At 47.7% G+C, this 15,330-nt stretch overlaps 1 long non-coding RNA gene across 1 annotated transcript; it reads right to left on the reverse strand.

Annotated features, from left to right (window-relative positions):
* Positions 1-631: 631 nt before the first annotated feature.
* LOC122707592 lies at positions 632-4,278 on the reverse strand. Its single transcript, XR_006344859.1, has 3 exons — positions 3,955-4,278; positions 2,123-2,310; positions 632-1,735 (listed from the first exon to the last, which is right to left on the reverse strand). It is a non-coding gene; the product is annotated as an uncharacterized LOC122707592 (long non-coding RNA).
* Between the last annotated feature and the right edge of the window lie 11,052 nt (positions 4,279-15,330).

Raw genomic sequence — 15,330 nt, forward strand, 5'->3', positions numbered from 1 at the left:
TCTTGATCTAAACCTCTTACTTTATACAAAATTAACTGTGTATCAATCATAGATCTAAATGCAAACTACGAAGCTACAAAACACTTGTTTTCTTTACTTTTGTCTGGGCCATGCAGCACGTGGATGTTAGTTTCCTGACCAGGGGTTGAACCCACACCCCCCTGCAGTGGATGTGCAGAGTCTTAACCATTGGGCCGCCAGGGAAGTTCTGTGAAACTACAAAACATCTAGAATAAAGCGTAGGGGACTGTCTTCGTGGCCTTGAGAAGCACAAGCAGTAAGCAATGAGAACGTGTGTGAGTGCGGCTGAGTCCCCTTACTGCCCACCTGAAGCTCAGCGTTGTTCATCGACCGTGAAGTCAAAGTGGAGTCGCTCAGCGGCGTCCACCTCTCTGTGACCCCGTGGACTGTAGCCCACCAGGCTCCTATGTCCTTAGGGATTTCCCAGGCAAGAACACTGGAGGGGGTTGCCATTTCTTTCTCCGGGGATCTTCCTGACACAGGGATCTGACCCGTGTCTCTTGATCTTTACCAAGATCAAGATTCTTTAACGTCTGAGGCACCAGGGAAGCCCATAGCCCAATACAAAATAAAAAGCTTACAAAAAGAAATAAACAATAAATTAAGCGGCATTTATTACAGTTTGGATGTACAGGGTAAGGGAATAAAATCCTGTGTGTTGCCAAGGAGGAAGCGCTGGACAGAGGACAGTGGTCGCGGGAGGAGAGCTGAGCAGAGGGTCCCTTTGGAGGGACCATGTTCTTCCTGCACCAACTTTCCATCAGGTGCATAGCCGAAGGGGAACTCGTGAAGATCTCACATTCAGACGTCGCCGAATCACAAAGCTGCAGGGCGCTCTGCTCTCCGCACGACAGCAAGGGGGCTCTGTGGTTCCACTTAATGTAAAACCGGAGACTATTTTTTAAAAAATGCAAATGGCTGTTCTCTGGAAATGACCCTGGAGCCATTTCAAATGAAGAAACATTCATCCCATAAAATCTACTAGAACTTGGTAAGAACTGGAAGAGTCTGGGGTCTGTGAACCTAGGTGTGTACCCCTGAACCCCCGCACTCTGGCTCAGCAGGACGGAAGCCCACCCCAGGCCAGGCAGCCCCACACGCCGGGGCCCCCACACTCCCCACCGCCCCCGGCATCCCACTGTTGGGCTACCTTCCCGGGAGGGCAGCTTGTCAGCGTTTCTTGCCCTGCCCCTCCGACATCTGCGTTTGAGTCTAAATCCTGAGTGAGTGTGGCTGAGGGTGGGTCCTGCTCCAGCTCAGACCCCACCCGGGGCCCCACCCTGGGCTCAGGCGCTGAGGGTGCTGGTTCCCTCTCTCCACACTCTGGCTGGTGGTGGGGGCTTCCCCGCCGAGAATTGGAGCGGCCGGCCCCAACCCACCAAGCACTCAACTTCTTCCTCGCCTTTTAATTTTTACTTTTCGGCCTTGCCCTGCAGCAGGTGGGGTCTTAGTTCCTCAACCAGGGGTCGACCCTGTGTCCTCTGCATTGGGAGCGCGGAGTCTTAACCACTGGACCGCCAGGGATGTCTCCAAGCACTCAACTTCTAAAGTGGGGGTGAGACCGTGCGAGCCGTGGTTCTTGCCCCCAGCGTCAGGACTGTGGGTCAGGGAGTTTTCCAGGGGAGAAGCAGGCTGTGGAACCAGGGCTCCAAATCCGTCTGCAGAAGAACGACTTCATCTGCAGCAGAGTGAAGTCACCTCTCAGGACCGGTGGCTGCGATTGGGAGGAGAGAGAGAAATCCTTTAGAGACGCAGGGTAAGAGAGCTGGGAAGGACAGCTGTGGCCAGGAGCCTCCTGGGTCAGAACAATCTTAGACCCTGTCCCGGGAGCAGAGAACGACCCCGTGGGCTGTAAGCCACCAGGCTCCTCTGCCCATGGGATTCTGCAGGCAAGAATACTGGAGTGCATAGCCATTCCCTTCTTCAGGGGCCCTTCCCAACCCAGAGATTCAACCCAGGTCTCATGCATTACAGGCAGATTCTTTACTTTCTGAGCCACAAAGGAAGCCCCAAGAGAATAATTTGTCCTGTACAAATTATTCTGATAGACTTGGACAGAAACTAAGGCCGGATGTAGAAGCTGGGGTCCCAGGGTACTCACAGAACCTCCACTGCGTGACAGCTCATTGTTCGTTTCCAGTGCACGTGGGACATTAACTGAGGGAGATCACGTTCTCGAGCAGGAAGTAGCTTCAGCCAAGATTTTAAATCTTGTGTCATACAAAATATGTTATCTGACCAGATGGAGTTAAATTCGGTCTTAATAGCAGGAAGAAATCTTTAAAATACCTGTGTATTTCGAAACAAAATACCAAACTGCTAAAAAATCCACAGATCAAAGAATAGGTCAGGATGTAAGTTAGAAATTACTTCCAAAGAAAGAAAATGAAGTGGTTCACTCTCTGAATTTCTGTTTTCCCAGTTTAGAGTATTAATGTACAGATTATAAAAGAAGTTCTCAATGAAAGGGCCTTAGTTCTCACGTTAACTGATTGGAGAAAGGAGTTAATTCAACTTGAAAAAAAAAAAAAAGAAAAATGTGAAAGATCAGAGTGAGAATCAATGAAATTGAAACGGAAAACCAGTGGAGAACCTATAAGACTGAAGGATGGTTCTCTGAGATCAACAGGCTTGAGTAACTCTTAGCCAGACTGACCATGAAAAGAGAGAAAGCAGAAGGTGACCGGCTCACACACGACAAAAGCATTGCTGTTGCTGTTCAGTCGCTCAGCCGCGTCCGACTGTGACCCCACGGACGGCAGCACGCCAGGCCTCCCTGTCCATCACCAGCTCCTGGAGCCTGCTCAGACTCCTGCTTGTTGAGTCGGGGATGCCATCCAACCGTCTCGTCCTCTGACAAAAGCATAATCACTACATATTCCACAGATATTAAAACAAAGGAAGGGGACCCATAAGAGCAGCTTCGCATCAATGCTTTTGATAATTTAGATAATTAGATAAACCGGACAAAAATCAGTGAATGACACAATCTTCCACAGCTCACTCAAGAAGAAACAGAGAATAAAATAATTTTGTATTTACTAAAGAAGTTTAATTTTGGCTTCAGAAAAAAAAAAAACAAAACACAAAACTCCCCACTAAGAAAACTTCAGGCAGAGACGGCTTCATAAGGTGAATTCTACCAAACACGAAGAAAAGAAACAGTATAAACTCTGCACAGATCCTTCCAGAAAACTGAAGAGGAAGGAAGTATACTAAAATGTACACAGAAGTGAAAAAGGCCCGGATTAACCAAAGCAGCTTAGGAAGAGGAGAGGACTGAGGTCAGTCATCATCAATCTGCAGAAACCTCGGAAACCGCAGCCCCAGCTCAGGAGGATGTGCTCAACAGGGACATTTGCACGGGGTCCCGATGTTCCAGTCCTGACGCCCAGGGCCCCGGAGCGTGGCTGTTTGGAGCTGGGCCTTAAAGAGGGGATGATGGCACAGTGAGGTCGCTGGGGGCCCTGAGCCCCGCAGGACTGGTGTCCTGTGAGAAGACACCCCCGGGCCCAGGAGGGGGGCCTCCGGAGCACCAGCCCCACCCACACCGGGGCCTGGGGTTCCAGCTCCACGGCTGGAGACAGGGCGAGTCTGCTGTCTAAGCTCCCTGGCTGTGTATGTGGGAAGCCCACATCAGGAATTCTCAAAGCTGAGAAAGGAACTAAATATCAAAATTGAGCAAAAGGCTGAAACAGATGCTTCACCGAAGGAGACATGCAAATGGTGGTAAGCACATGAAAGGATATAGGTTTACCTCTGGCTGATTCATGTTGAGGTTTGACAGAAAACAACAAAATTCTGTAAAGTAATTATCCTTCAATTAAAAAAAAAAAAGAAGTTCCACATCACACGTCATCAGGGAAATGCAAATAAAACCTCCGTGAGAAAGTGCTGCGTACTTTTTATCATTATTTCTTTAAATTAACTTACTTGGCTGTGTTGGGTCTTGGTCGCGGCACCAGGACCTTTGCTGTGCATGGGGGACCTGTCGTTGAAGCCTGTGGGCTGCGTTTGAGTCTCATGGGCTTATTTGCCCCTCGGCATGAGGGATCCTAGCTCCCCAACCAGGGACTGAACCTGCGTCCTCTGCATTGCAAGGTGATTCTTAACCACTGGATCACCAGGGAAGTCCCCTATGTACCTTTTAGAGCTGGAACAAAAAACCAACCTAGCCCATCTCAAGCGCTGACAGAGAGGGAAGCGTATACACCACTGGCCGTGGGGTAGGGTGGGGCAGTCTCATGGTAGCAGCAGAAGCGTGCATGCTGCTGGCCTCGGGGAAGGACGGGGCGGCCCCGTGGGAGCAACGGAGGCATACACGCCCGCTGGCCGCGGGGTAGGACCGGGCGGCCCCATGGAGTGAGCTTGCTGGGTTCTTAGAAGTTAGCGTAAATTTATTGTATGACTCAGCAATCTGACTCAGCGTCATCCACAAAAATGAGGTAAAAAAAAAACCTATGTTCTCACTGAAACCCAGTGCTGAGTGTTTGTTTTTTGAGGTTTTGTTCTTGTTGTTTGGTTTTTTTTTTTGCTGAGCGGCCTGCAGGATCTTAGTTCCCCGACCAGAGACTGAACTCGGCCTGGGCCGTGAAAGCTTGAGCCCTAACCATTGGACCACAGGGGGCTCCCTAAATGCTTATTTGTAACTACCAAAACTCGGAAACAGCCCAACCGACCCTCGTTTTCGTGACACAAAGAAGCAAAGTCCTACACACACAGCGGTGTGAGTGACTCTCAGAGGCATCATTGCTAGTGAAAGAAGACTTGAAAACATACATGTTGTGTGACTCTGTTCACATTGTGTTGTTCAGAGTCTCAGTCATGTCCGACTCTGCAACCCCAAGGACTGCAATACGCCAGGCTCCCCTGTCCTTCACCATCTCCTGGAGCTTGCTCAAACTCATGTCCATTGAGTCGGTGATGCCATCCAACCATCTCATCCTCTGTCGCCCCCTTCTCCTCCTGCCTTCAATCTTTCCCAGCATCAGGGTCTTCTCCAGTGAGTCGGCTCTTTGCATCAGTTGGCCAAAACATTGAAACGTCAGCTTTAGCATCAGTCCTTCCAGTGAATATTCAGGGCTGATTTCCTTTAAGATTGACTGCTTTGATCTCTTCGCTGTTCAAGGGGCCCTCAAGAGTCTTCTCCAGCACCACAGTTTGAAAGCATCAGTTCTTCAGTGCTCAGCTTTCTTTATGGTCCAACTCTCATATCCATACATGACTACTGGAAAAACCATAGCTCTGACTATACAGACCTTTGTTGGCAAAGTGATGTCTCTGTTTTTTAATAAGTTGTCTAAGTTTGTCATAACTTTTCTTGCAAGGCACAAGCGTCCATTTAGAGGGCATTCTGGAAAAAGCAACATCACAGGAACAGAGAAAAGATCAGTGGAGGCCTGGGCCCCCGGGGTTGAAGAGAGGGTGGAATGGTCTGAGAGGGTGGCCTTGTTCTATATCGTGATTTTGGTGGCGATTATATGACTGTACGTTTGTGAAAATTCAAAGAGCTCTGACTGTGACTGCACCTCACTTACATCTCAGTCTTTTTGTTAACGGGAAAAAAACTGACCAACAGCACGGGCACTCCCTGGCGCCCACAGGACCCACCAGCTGGTTCTTGTGATGCTGTGGCGCTGCAGGGTCTGGGTCAGGCTGGGCAAGGCCGTGGAGAAAACCTTCAAGCCGACTGCCTCCCTCAAGGGGAGCCAGGCCCCCCAGGACCCAGCCTGCCTGGGAATCCGAGTCACCGGCTGGAGGCAGCCTGAGGCGTCAGTGCAAGTGGGGTGTTGGATTTCAGAGCACAGCTGCTGGGACCTTTGATCAATTACAGTCCCCCAAACGAAGCCAGCAAGGACACGGAGGATTTGACATCACGATGAAGAAATCTTACCTACAAGTCACACAAAGCCTGACGCCGGCACTGTAAAATAAATATTTTTTCAAGGACATATGATATATTAACAAAAGATTGACCATAAAGTAAGTGTGTAAACACTTCAAAAGGTTGAAATTATATACAGAGTATTCTCTGCCCACAGTTCAATTAAGCTAGAACTCCATGAAAAAATTTTAACTAGAATATTCATGTTTGGATATTAAGATACATATGATAAATATACGTGGTGGATAAAAATACAAGGTCACAGGGGAAATATTTTTGACTGAAGTTAGTAATGTTACTGATCCATTTATAGGCTAAAGTTATGAAACTGCTGCTATTTAGTCGTTTTTGCCATAAAACCAGGAGCTTCCCTGGGGGCTCAGGTGGTAAAGAACGTACCTGCCCAAGCAGGAGACCTGGGTTCGATTCCTGGGTCGGGAAGATGCCCTGGAGACAGAAATGGCGACCTCCTCCAGTCTTCCTGCTTGTGAAATCCAGCGGGTGATGGAGCCCAGCGGGCTGAAGTCCACGGGTTCAAGAAAGAGTCTGACATGACTTAGCGATTAAACAAACACCATGAAGCCAATAATTACAAACGGTTCAATTCAAGAGACAAGTGCACCCAACGTTCATCGCAGCACGGTTTACAACAGCCGGGACATGGAAGCAACCTAGATGCCCACTGGCAGATGAATGGATAAGAAAGCTGTGGTACATATACACAATGGAATATTACTCAGCTATTAAAAAGAAAGCATTTGAATCACTTCTAATGAGGTGGATGAAACTGGAGCCTATTATGCAGAACGAAGTAAGTCAAAAAGAAAAACACCAATACAGTATACTAACACATATATATGGAATTTAGAAAGATGGTAACGATGACCCTATATGTGAGACAGCGAAAGAGACACAGATGTAAAGAACAGACTTTTGGACTCTGTGGGAGAAGATGAGGGTGGGATGATTTGAGAGAATAGCATTGAAACATGTATATTATCATATGTGAAACAGATCGCCAGTCCAGGTTGGATGCATGAGACAGGATGCTCAGGACCAGTGCACTGGGACGACCCTGAGGGATGGGATGGGGAGGGAGGTGGGAAGGGGTGTTCAGGACGGGGACACATGTACACCCATGGCTGATTCATGTCAATGTATGGCAAAAATCACCACAATATTGTAAAGTAATTAGCCTCCAACTAAAAAAAAAAAAAAGGAAGCAAGGCTAAGCGAACGATTAGGAAAGCCCTGAAAGAAAAAAAAAAAAGTATGATTTAAATGCAGGAGAACCTGACCCCACGGATTTCTTTTCCTGAAAACTTGGCCGTTTGTGAAAAAAGGTAGACAAAGTCATATTTCTATTAGCTTTGTTACTTTCATTGTCCAGACCGAGCGGCTTTCAGGATCTTTGTTCCCCAGCCAGGGATCGAAACGGAGCTCCCTGCAGCGGAAGCAGGGAGTCTCAAACACTGGGTCACTCGGGCAGTCCCTCCACCAGCTTTAACGTGAAAAACTATGAGCAGGGTCATCACTCAAGATACCAAAACTATCTTAGGAAACTTGGTCTGATCAAGCAACGAAAATGATTGGAAATGAATTCAGTTGGTGCATATGAAATATGACAAAGCTTCGTATTTTCCCTTCTTTTTTCTGCACCATTTTCTTCTCCAATTTGTCAGTTATCCTGCACTTAAAAGCAAAATGATAGCCCAAGAAGACAGCTGAAGGGCCAGTAGGAGCTGAAGGTGAGAACAGCTCGGAACACGCGTAAAGACACGAGGTCCGTGGGTCCTGCCCCCTGGCCGTCCCTCCAGCCTGGAGGCTTCTGCACAAAACAACACAGAAGAAAACCCCGTGGTTCATCCAAGTGCGGGGCGCGCCTCGGATGGCAGAGAAGTGTGGGGGCAGAGCAGTGCGGGGCGCGCCTAGGACGGCGGAGCAGCACAGGTGTCTCCATATGAAACCACTACGGCAGCATGTCTCTTCTTCTGTTTATTCATTTAACGTCTTTGGGGACGAACTCGCCGTGTGGAATGAAGAGGAATGGTTGCTCCGAAGGTTGTACAAACGCTTGACGGCCTTCACAGAAAAGAGTCATAGACTGAACAGCGGCCACATCTATATTTGAAGTGAGAAGAGATAGGATAATAATAAAAAAAGAAAGTGAGAAAAGATAATAAGTTAACACAGACACAGAAACAGCCTCATGATAACCAGAGGGGGGGAGGGACTGATTAGCAGTTTGAGATGAATGTTACACTGTGCATAACACATTCGGCAGCGAAGATAGCACACAGAATTATGTTTAATGTCTTAGCCTACAATGTAAAAGGATTTGAAAAAGAACATATATACACGTGTACACGTGCAGCTGAATCATTGGGTATACACCTGGAACCAGCAGGGCATTGCATTCAGTGAAACAGCTGCATTTCAACAAAAACATTTTTCAAACTAAAATGAACAAGTTAAGCGTTTAGCGTGAGATATTGGAGATAGGAGCAAATAAATAAGATAAGATAATCACTATTAGAGGAATTGAAACAAAACCTTTCTTCTTAAAAAATCTCTAGGATCATGTGACTTCATCAGCTACTGCAACAAAAAGAAAGTGGCAAATAAAAATACCCTTGGAATAACTCAAGAGTAACATGTCTTTGCCACTCAAACCTAACAAGGACGGTGTGAGATGGGGAACTTGGAAGTCTGTCACCATACTGAACATAAAGGCAAAGGAAAAAATATCACAGTAAGCAAAGAAACACTTTAAAATAATGACACAAAATGGAGAGCTTTGATTTATTCCAAGCAGGCAAGGTTGTTTTATTTTATTTTTTGCAAGGTTGTTTTAATATTGGGTTATTGTTGTTCAGTTGCTCAGTTGTGTCCGACTCATTGCGATCCCATGGACTGCAGCACACCAGGCTTCCCTGTCCATCACCAACTTCCAGAGCCTACTCAAACTCATGTCCATCACGTCGGTGACGCCATCCAACCATCTCATCCTCTGTCGTCCCCTTCTCCTCCTGCCTTTAATCTCTCCCAGCAGCAGGGTCTTTTGTAATAAGTTGGCTCTTCACGTGAGGTGGCCAAATTGCAACTCAACTTCAGCATCAGTCCTTCCAAAGAATATTCAGGACTGATCTCCTTTATGATTGATTGGTTTGATCTCCTTGCAGTCCAAGGGATCCTCAAGAGTCTTCTCCAACACCACAGTTCAAAAGCATCAATTCTTTGGTGTTCAGCCTTCTTCATGGTCCAACACTCACATCCATTTATGACTACTAGAAAAACCATACCTTTGACTATATGGACCTTTGCTGGCAAAGTAACGTCTCTGTTTTTTAATACACTATCTAGGTTTTTCATAGTTTTTCTTCCAAGGAGCAAGCATCTTTTAATTTCATGGCTACAGTCACCATCTGGGTTGATTTTGGAGTCCAAGAAAATAAAGTCTGTCACTGTTTCTATTGTTTCCCATTCTATTTGCCATGAATATTGGGTTGGGGAACGTCAAATAATTTGCAACGTTAACATATTAAAGTGGGAAAATCACACAATCTAATCAAAAGAGAAATGTTGCTCAATAACATTCGATCTCAGTGTGATAGATCTGAGCTATTTCATCTACAATGTGTGTTCACGAAATACAAATTAACTCAAAAGCAACTGGTATATAAGAAGTATCAGTATGGCACAGGAATAATGGTTATTTAGCTAAAGCTTAGCTGTTTAGCTGGCTTGGCTGGTCTGCGGCCTGTCGACTCCTCTAGGACCAGGGGTGGAACCAGAGTCCCTCGAATTGACAGGTGGATTCTTAACCACTGGACCACCAGGGAAGTCCAGTAACGGTCTTAAGTAATTGAGGTGAGCATTCTTGTTACTGCCCAGAGTTCTCGGCCTGCTTAATCAATAGAAATTGATCAGAGGCCAGAGAGGAAATTCAGACAACGCTTTATTGGGGCTCCTGCTGCAGAAGGCAGGGAGCAAGAACAAATAGCAAGATCTCTTGCTCACTTGCTCTCCGGGGCGGGGTGGGGTTCGAACTGGTTCCTTATCGAGGTGAGGGAAGGACTGTGTCCAGGAGTCGGACTGGAGGGGTGGGTGGCCTAGGGGGTCTGACCACCCCTTTGTGGGGCAGTCTGCAGGGACATGGGCAGCGCCCTGCTTTTGCTCCCAGCCTTTCAGAAGGGGCGGCTGGCAGCCGCAGAGAGGAATGATACTGAGTTAGTTCAAGTGATGTGGATGGACCGAGAGTCTGTCATACAGAGTGAAGGAAGTCAGAAAGAAAAAACTAATCTTGCGTATTAAAGCATATATGTGGAATCTAGGAAAATGGTACAGATGAATCTATTTGCAGGGCAGGGATAGAGAAGCAGACCTAGTGTGGACGCCGTAGGGGAAGGGAAGGTGGGGCGCGGACGGACGTCCACTCCCGTGTGTAAAACAGACAGCTGGGGGGAGCCTGTGGGAAAGCGCCGGGAGCCCAGCGTGGTGCTCTGTGCTGACCTGAAGCGGGGATGGGGAGGTGGGAGGGACGCTCAAGAGGGAGGGGATCCGTGTATACAAGCGGCTGATTCAAGGTACTGCATGGCAGAAACTAACATGGCCCTGTAAAGCAATTATGTTCCAAAAAATAAAATAATAATAATAGAAAAGAAGCGGCAGCTGGGTTTGGGTCTTTGAGCTTTTCTTGTCCATAATTGGCCCCAGTTGCACATGCACGCAGTCGTCTTTAGTTCCTGATGGTTTCCAAAGCTGACTCACTGGAAAAGACCCTGACGCTGGGAAAGACTGAAGGTGGGAGGAGAAGGGGACGGCAGAGGACGAGATGGTTGGATGGCATCACCGACTCAATGGGCGTGAATTTGAGCAGGCTGCGGGAGCTGGTGAAGGACGGGGGAGCCGGGCGTGCTGCAGTCCGTGGGGTCGCAGAGTCGGGCCTGACTGAGCAGCTGAACAACAACCTAGTTTCTGTGTATTTTGCTGCCGGAGGAGACTTTCGTCCGGGCACAAGTGCTGCAGCAAGGGGCACCAGGGCCCAGGCCCCAGCCTGTCTTGTTTTCACAATCTCAGAGAAAGTCTGGGGGACGAGGAAGGCTGGAAGGGACAGCTGGCAGCCCTGGGGGAGATTCTCCTAACCAGGGAGCTGGGCGCCGACCTGAGAACCAGCTCTGGAGAAACCAAAGCACAAATGAAAAAGCGGGGAGATGCTTTCTCCTGTGTTGGGAAAGAAAAGGCTGAAAATGTGTGTGTGCACTGGACCAGATGTGAGAATTTGGTGAGACAGGGAGTGAATGTCTTTAAGGGCCCCATTGTTGAAATAAGAATCCTGGGCAGAGCTGCTGGCCGCCGGGGGAAGGACACAGAGGTGTGGCTGACAGTGGCCGCGGGGCTGGGCCTGTACTGCTCATTCTCTGCGCGGCTCACAGAGCCCCCCAGCTTCTGAGTCGACTGCTCCCAGGAACTACTTCCTGTTGGCTGGGTTATTTTAATCCATGCTTCTGCAAAGGCAGAGTTGTTCATATTTATGGTGTGATGGCAAAAATGTCAATATTAGCATGTTATGAATCACAGGGAGCTTCCTTAAACTAATAAAAGATTTCTACAAATACCTTGAGGAAATATCATCCAAAATCATACAGCCAGAAAGATTTATCTTTGAGATAAGGATTGCAGAAGGAAATCCTGCCCTCAGAGTCTCTATTTCACGTTGTAATTGAAGTTCCAGAAAATGCGGTAAGTCAAGAAAAACAAATACAATGTATGTGGAATAGAAAGGCAGAATAAAATATGCTATGACTGTTTCACCCGCTTTTTGAGGGTGAAGGAAGAGAGTGAAAAAGCCGGCTTAAAACTCAATACTAAAAATCTAAGGTCATGGCACCCGGCCCCATCACTTCATGGCAAATAGAAGGGAAAATGTGGGAGCAACCACAGGCTTTCTCTTCTTGGGCTCTAAAATCACTGCAGATGGGGACTGCAGCCATGAAATTAGAAGATGATTGTTCCTTAGGAGAAAAGTTATGACAACCCTAGACAGTGTGTTAAAAGGCAGGCATCACTTTGCCGACAAAGATCCACATATAGTCAAGGCTATGGTTTTCCCAGCAGTCATGCATGTACGGATGTGAGAGTTGGACCATAAAGAAAGCTGAGTGCTGAAGGATTGATGCTTTCAAACTGTGGTGTTGGAGAAGATTCTTGAGAGTCCCTTGGACAGCAAGGAGATCAAACCAGTCAATCTTAAAGGAAATCAGTCCTGAATGTTCATTGGAAAGACTAATGCTGAAGCCAAAACTCCAATACTTTGGCCACCTGATGCGAAGAGCTGACTCATTAGAAAAGACCCTGATGCTGGGAAAGATTGAGGGCTGAAGGAGAAGAGGGTGACAGAGAATGAGATGGTTGGATGGCATCATTGTTTCAATGGATGTGAACTTGGGCAAACTCCGGGAGATGGTGATGGACAGGGAAGCCTGGCATGCTGCAGTCCATGGGGTCATGAAGAATCGGACGTGACTTGGTGACTGAACAACAACAGTGATTATGTGGGAAATCCAGAACTTAAATCATGAAAATAAAAGCATTTTAGTAAGAGTGCGGATCACTCTTTAAAAGCCAATTGCAGGACCTCCCTGGTGGTACAGTGGAACAGAATCCACCTGCCAATGCCGGGCACACAAGGTGTATCACTGGTCCAGCCAGGTTCCGCAGGCCCACGCCCTAGAGCCCAGGCGCTGCCGCACGAGAAGCCGCCGCAGGGAGGACCCGGGCGCTGCAGGGAGAGCGGCCCCGCGTGCCGCAGCTGGAGCGAGCCCACTCACGGCGGTGAAGACCCAGCGCGGCCAGACGCACAGGGAAGGAAGAAATGGTAAGAAAAGTCAACGGCAAAAAAGTGTTAAAAATATCAACTGCATTTCTTTACATCAGTCACAGATACTTAGAAGAGAAAATATTTGAAACTGTGACATACACAGTAGAAGTCAATTATCTAGAAATAAATCTAAGAAATTCTGTGTGAAGACCTCTACACAGATAACTGTAGAGTATTTTAGGGGAGAACTTAAAGAAAGATGGCTCATAGAAATGAAAGGATGAAATGAGCTGAGAGATTTGGGAAACTCAATGTTATAAAAATTATAAATTCTTTCTAAATGTATTTATAAATTTAGTCAAAATCCCAATAGGTTTCTTTTCTACTTAACCAGCTGATTATAAAATTAAATGACTATCCAGGCAGAGAACGACAGCTATGAAATGATACCATACTCACAGGCAGAGTCTAAGCAATGATGCAAATCAACTTATTTACAGAACAAAAACAGACTCACAGACACAGAAAACAAGCTTATAATTACCAAAGGGGAAAGTGGGGAGGGATAAATCAGGAGCTTGGAGTTAGCAGATGCACACCACTGTGTGTAAAATAGGTTTTAAAGAAAAGAACCTCCCGTATAGTACGGGATTTCCCTGGTGGCTCAGATGGCAAAAAGCCCGCCTGCAATGTGGGAGACCTGGGTTCGATCCCTGGGTCGGGAAGATCCCTTGGAGAAGGGAACGGCTACCCACTCCAGTATTCTTGCCTGGAGAATCCTGTGGACGGAAGAGCCTTGTGAGCTACACTCCACGGGGTCACAAGTGTTGGACACAACTTAGCGACTGAACGGAGGACCTAGAAGAAGACCCGCCCACAAACGGGCTCGGGTGCTGCCAGTCGGGTCCTGGTGAGGCCCTGTCCCGCCGTGTCCTCTCGCGGAGGAGGGGGTCCCCGCTCTCTGCTTCTCCTCATGAGGGAGTCCTCCTCAGGACCACACCTCACCCTCATCACACCCCCACCCACAGCCCCACCTCCAGAGGCTGTTACACTGGGGCCTCTGAATCTGGGAGCGCAGACACTGAGCCCACAGCAGGAGGCGTGCCCGCGGGGAGGGCTGTTCTCAGTACATCCTCTGGGGCGGCTGACGATTCCCACATCACCCCCCCCCCGATGATGCTCAGCAGATCACCAGATCCATTGGGCCTGCTGGGTTCTCCAGCTGTGACGTTACTTAGGTTTCCTTCTATAATTATAATTATAATTATAATTATTCTCCGAGATGCTTCTTTGAAACCAAAGATCCCAGTGTCCATTAAACTTCCAGTTGACTTATTAGCTAATCTTAGTATGGACTCATGTTTCCTATTTTATTCAAAGGATTATAATTATTACTGATATTGTCTACTGTGATCCTCAGATGGTTCTGGATTTGGGAAGGGGTCCTGCAGCCCTGAGATTAAAAGACATTTGCTCTTTGGAAGGGGAGCTATGACAAACCTAGATAGTGTATTAAAAAACAGAGACATCACTTTGCCAACAAAGGTCTATATAGTCAAATCTATGATTTCTCCAGCAGTCATGTACAGATGTGAGAGTTGGACCATTAAAAAAAAAGCTGAGTCATGAAGAATTGATGCTTTTGAATTGTGGTGCTGAAAACTCTTGAGAGTCCCTTGGACTGCAAGGAGATCAAACCAGTCAATCCTAAAGGAAACCAGTCCTGAATATTCGTTGGAAGGACTGATGCTGAAGTTGAAGCTCCAATACTTTGGCCACTTGATGCGAAGAACTGACTCATTGGAAAACACCCTGATGCTGGGAAAAATTGAAGGCGGGAGGAAAAGGGGATGACAGAGGATGAGATGGTTGGATGGCATCACCGACTCAATGTACACGAATTTGAGCAGACTCTGGGAGATAGTCAGGGACAGGGAAGCCTGGCATGCTGCAGTCCATGGGCTCGCAAGGAGTCAAACATGACTTAGCAACTCAACAACAACAACTTGCATATTTTGGACACATTCTCTATCCTTTTGCCCTTCTTGCTTCCCCGATGTAAGACGGTCTAGGTCCTCCTGGGATGTTCCCTGGAATTGGCCATTTTGCAGGGAGCCTGGGTCCTGGAGTTGGTGGAGGGTCCCTGGGCGCTGGGTGAGCTTTTGCTTGGCAGGCTGCACAGCTTCGCAGTGGAGGGGCCAGTGGACGCTCTTTCAACACCACCCAGCATCCCAGTGCGTCCCTGTTTTGTCCCTTTTCATGTTCCCACCCTCTGCACCAACCCCGGACTCCCATCAGCTCTGATGCATTTGCTAATGTGACCACTCGCATGATCCGTCACCAACCGCCTGTTGTTACTGGTGCCGCCCCGTGAAGATGCCCTTCTCACCCCGTCCACATGGTCGCTTCCTCTCCAGCCTCGGTGCTGCCCCCGCTTCCCTGGACACCCCCACCAGCACCCCCGCGCCTCTCTGTGCGTCTTTGTTCACAAAACAAATGAACCGTTTCCTGCTCACCTGTTTCCCTTCCCACAGTCATTTTTCTTCCAGAGACATTCTATTCTCTGCACTGTGGTTATTTATGAATAAACATAAGGGTGAACTCC

The sequence above is a fragment of the Cervus elaphus genome, chromosome 2, assembly GCF_910594005.1.
Source record: "Cervus elaphus chromosome 2, mCerEla1.1, whole genome shotgun sequence".
NCBI lineage: Eukaryota > Metazoa > Chordata > Mammalia > Artiodactyla > Cervidae > Cervus > Cervus elaphus.